We start from the raw sequence: 5,185 nt of genomic DNA on the forward strand, positions 1-5,185 counted from the left end.
CCTCACCGGAGCCCCGCGCGCCCGCGCCCGCCCATGGCCGCGGCCGCGTCTCCGCCTCGCCAGGACGCGCCTGTTAACAAAGGGCCCGGAGAGGGCGCCCGCCAGGCCCGTCCCCGCCCCGCCGCCGCCTGCGCCTTAACCCCCTCCTGGCCGAGCCCGTCCACACCCTGGGGCCCCCGGCGTTCCTGAGGCCGAGCCCGGCCCAAAGCCACCGCCGCTTTCCAAAGCCAACCCGGGCCAATGGCGATCCTCGCAGGGGGAAGGCCGCGCGTGGCCGGAGGAGGTCTTTCTCCGCCTGGAAGCGAAGTCCCAACCCCGGCGGGGAGGATGCAGGCCTGCTCCACTCCACTTTAGAAGCCGCGCGCAACTCCACCGCGGCCTGGGGCGTCCCCAACCTGCACCGCATTTGGCGAATTTCCCGGTGCGCGGTGCCAGGCAAACCCTCTGACCCGAGGACGCTGGTGAAAATGCAAATTCCTCTGCAGTTACCAATACTGACTGGTCTCATTTCTACTCAACGCGCGTCCTGTGATTAAGGCTGAGGCAGTGGGTGTCTGGGGAGGAAGTCAGAGCTGGCACCCACAGGACAACCACGCGGGCGGACGACACTCCGGTCAGGCCGCACACCCAGACCAGAATGTGAGGTCAGGCTGCAAACAGACGGGTGTGAGTTCACAGTGAGAAGCCTTAGTCCCCACAATGAGAATTTTCAGATGCAAGGTCTGAGCCTCTTCTCTGATTCATTTTCTTTAACAGAGAACTTTCCCCCTTCCTTTGGCCGAGTGCCACGGGGTGAGGGTGGGGAGGAATCATTATTTAAAATCCATTTCATTCAATTCTTTTAAACTCTTGTTTGGACTGACCACAGACAATGTTATAAAGTAGCAGCAATCACAATCGTGTTATTGGCACAGACCCAGAAATCTAGGTCAGAGGGAAACGGTAAGGAACCCAATGGCACCAAATAATTCAGTAAAATCAGGTAAGTTCCCCTCATGGCAGGAAAAGGAATTTATTTCATTTATTTATTTCATAAATGGTGTTAATCACAAAACTGCAAAAGGGAGAAGTTTAGTCCACATCTTCTAGCCACAAAGAGTAAGAGCTGACATGTATCGAGCTCTTCCCGTGTGCCATGTTACCTTCATTACTGCATCTGCGCAATTACCCTGTGAGGAAACAGATTATCCCAATTCTTCAGGTTAAAAAAACAAGCAAGCAAACAAACAAAAAAACCCACAGATGCTCAGAGAAGTCAAACACCTTGCCCACAGCTGTAAACAGGCGGAGATGGACTCAACCCAGGTCTGCCTGGCTCCAAGGATCAGGGTCCTGACCAGTGGATGATGTTGCCCCTTCACACCAAGAATAAACTCCAAGTGGATTAAAGCATTGGATATCTTTGGTCAAATACCTAGCACTGTCATTACATGTTTCAGAGAAAGCCTTGGTTATGAGACCCTGGCTACTTTCTAGCCTATCCTGTAAGGACAAAAACCAGAGTATCTTGAGTACATCAGGAACAGCTAAGTAACAAGATCTTCACTTAGCTCTGCCAAAAACTGCACATAAAAACTCCAACTGGACTGGATGTGACTAGTGTATATCACAGGGGTTCTCGGCCAGGATGTCATTAACTTTTCACGTGTGTCCTGCCAAATTCTGATCAACATCCAACATGCATTTTTACTGCAATTGAATGGACCTACTGCTAGAGTCGTGGTACCAGATGAGGCCTCATGAGCATCCAAGAGAGCACCATCAGGGAAGTTTGCAGCTCTCATCATCTGGAGATGCAGGATGACAGGGTCCCCAAGGGATGGGTGCAGTGACTCTGGATGCTTTCTATGATCTGGGAGGCGCTGTTATTCTGCTGGACAGCCTGCATGTGGTGACTGCTAACGTGTTTAGTGTTGTCTTGAATCTTTCAACCTCTACACATAATGCCAAAAATAACTCAAAAGGGTGCCACCAGTACCAACAAGTGAAAAAATACATTATCTGTCTGTTTTGTTGCCCTTTTAGAAAGTTCAGGGGCCTTGTTTCAGACGATAAAAAAGTCTTTCATTATATAGCATTTCATATTAAAGGGCCATATTCAGATTGGCAGCTTAATGCCAAGAATTACACATTATTAGGCATTTTGGAAATTCTAGCCATATCCTTCAATACTGTCTGTTAATACAGGCCGAGATATTTGCTTGCCTTGTGCTGTACTTTATATTGGTATATAAGTTTATTTTTTAAAGCTAATTATTATTACTAATATTCTGCTCCTGAGTCTAAAATGATCTTATCCTCTTAAAATGAATAATGCTTATAAACTTTTTCCAAATCTTTTTTAGGTATAAAACCATACATCAACAGATCTAACAAAACACTGAATTAGTGGCAATGAACACTGAAAGAACTGCCAAACTCTACACTATCGTATCAAACCTGGCCTATTCTTTCCAGATCCAGGTTTTGATGCTTTTGAAACTCATTTGCCAGATATGAAGAGCATTCTGTTACAAGCAAATAAAGGAGAGCTTCAATCTTCTTACCAAAAGAATACCCCAAGAAGGATTCCTTCTCATCAGCCGAAGACCTAAAAGCCATTAGCTAAAAAGACTTTTTAAAAAGAAAGAAAGGGAAAGGAAAGAAATTAAAGACTGTGAACTAACTTTTTTGCTATGTTGCATTAGTTTGGGAAGAAATATACTTTTAATGTGCATGTACTATGTGCCAGTCACTCTTAAGCCTCACAGCAACCTAATGATTTTGTATAGTTTAATTCCATTTCACAGGTAACAACTGACTGGAGGGAGAGGGGGAAGTATCCTGTCCAAGTTCACACAGCCAGGAGATAGTAAAGGAGAAAGGTCTTGAACTTTGTAAAATGGCAGAAAATTTCCAATTTAAGTGAGAGGTGGATAATATAAGTAAGATCAGAAGATGAAATAAATAACATTAACTGTTGGGAAAACATATCTTAGGAGAAAGTAATTCAGGGAACAAGCTATTTAATAATTTTTTTTTTTTTTTTTTGAGACAGTGAAAACCCATCTCTACTAAAAGTACAAAAAAATTAGCTGGGCGTGGTGGCGGGCACCTGTAATCCCAGCTAATCGGGAGGCTGAGGCAGAGAATTGCTTGAACCTGGGAGGCGGAAGTTGCAGTGAGCAGACATCACGCCAACACACTGCAGCCTAGGTGACAGACCAAGACTATCTCAAAAAAAAAAAAAAAAAAAAAAGGAATGTTAAGAAGGAAAGGATAAAATCCCCAATTACATTAAAGCATGGGATCTGAACAATGTTTCTAAAAGTATAATCCATGGACAATCTATTTTGAATAATGTGGGGCTTGCTTAAAATGCCGAGTCTTGGTTTCTAGTCTAGAATCAGGATATGTGCAATGGGCTGGATCTGAAGTTGATCTGCATGCATATGGAAGACGGAAATCCACTGTTTAGGGGCCAGGAGCGGTGGCTCACGCCTGTAATCCCAGCACTTTGGGAGGCCGAGGTGGGTGGATCACCTGAGGTCAGGAGTTCAAGACCAGCCTGGCCAATACAGGGAAATCCCGTCTCTACTAAAAATACAAAAATTAGCCAGGCGTGGTGGTGCACACCTGTAATCCCAGCTACTCGAGAGGCTGAGGCAAGAGAATCGCTTGAACCTGTGGAGGTTGCAGTGTGCCAACATTGCGCCACTGCACTCTAGCCTGGGCAACAAAGCAATACTCCGTTTCAAAAAAAGAAAAAAAGAAAAGAAATCCGCTGTTTTGGAAGAGGGAAGAGTTGCTTATTTTCACTGGGAGTAGGACAAACAGGAATGGATATTTCTAAAATTTAAGTCATTTGAAGGCAATTTCCGAATTTAAGATATGCATAACTCTAGAACAACTTACCAAAAGAAGACTCTTCTTGGATGATTAGAGGAGAGAGACTGAATTTTTTTTTTAATTTGGAATTTAGCCCTATTGAAAAGCTGGGCAGGCACCCACCATAGAAGTGGGTCAAGGGAAGGAGGCAGGATTCAGGATGTGGATGCTCCATCTCTCAGCAGCAGGATTGGGTGTGAGTGCAGGTGGAACAGAGACAGATGAACCTGACCGGAGGCCTGGCTTGGGACCCCAGGACCAGATGACCCCAGGTCTGGACGACGCCTTCACTGTTTCCAGCACAGCTAGTAGCTTTAGGGGGAGAACAGCAAAGATCTTGAGGTATGTGCACACTATTTCACATGCAAATGCCAACAAAGCCCACTTTCTCTGATTCAGCAAACACTGTCCAGTGAGAGCCTGCCAGGTAAGTCCTCTAGCTCTGTGGGTCTAGTGTATGTCCAACTGAAGGATAAGATAGCTTAAAATATCATTTCCGTCATACTAGTTTTTGCCACTGTATAGGGACACGTGCATCCCTTTAAGTCTCACATTTTTTCAATCGGGTAGCACTACCTGCTGGTCACGAGTTATGTGTCACAAAGGCTAGTGCTGAGTCTCAGATCTGCCACTCACTGTGGGGCCATGGGCAATGACTTCACCTCTCAGAGCCTCAATTTTCTTATCTGAAAAATGGGAGGTAGTCATAAGAGCAGTTATCTCACAGGGTTATTATGAAGATTAGGAATCATGTATGGAGAGTGCCCGAAGCACAGAAGGTGCTCGATAATCAGTAGCTATTGTTATTTCCAAAAGAGGACTACTCCTGTATCAGGTCTGTGTTCCTGCCTACATCTTACTGGGACTCAGGCAAGAGTTCAAATTAACAAACATGCTATATGAAAATGATTCCAGAAAGCAGTCTGGAGGTTTTCCAAGAGACAAGGAAATCAATTTATTCTATGATGAGAAAGAAACACTAGCTATGAGGTAGGAGTAGCAACTAAGGTTCAAACGTGACAGAGAGCCCCACCTTTCATCCTAAAGCAAAGGTTTGCAACCACAGCTTTAGCAAAACACAAACCCCACACTCCTGCATCCTGAATGGGGACCTAATTCAGACCCAAGATTTCGTGCACAGGCTGCACAGATGACTGTCCTTCAAATGACAATGATTTTTCTGTTAGTCCTCTTGGTATTTCCAGGCTCTAATTCTCAGCTGGGGAGCAAATCTGAACTGCCTTAGAGGAAATCTGCTTTCTAGAAAATCCCATTACAGTAAGACTTCACTATTTTTTTTTTTTTTTTTTTTTTTTTT

The 5,185-nt window shown here is 45.0% G+C and overlaps 1 protein-coding gene across 1 annotated transcript in view; it reads right to left on the minus strand.

Annotated features, from left to right (window-relative positions):
- ABL1 (ABL proto-oncogene 1, non-receptor tyrosine kinase) overlaps nt 1-5,185 on the minus strand; it is a 195,772-nt gene that overhangs the window by 54,616 nt on the left and 135,971 nt on the right. The gene's annotated exons all lie outside the window — the stretch shown is intronic.

The sequence above is a fragment of the Rhinopithecus bieti genome, unplaced genomic scaffold (genome assembly GCF_001698545.2).
Source record: "Rhinopithecus bieti isolate Rb0 unplaced genomic scaffold, ASM169854v2 scaffold_31823, whole genome shotgun sequence".
NCBI lineage: Eukaryota > Metazoa > Chordata > Mammalia > Primates > Cercopithecidae > Rhinopithecus > Rhinopithecus bieti.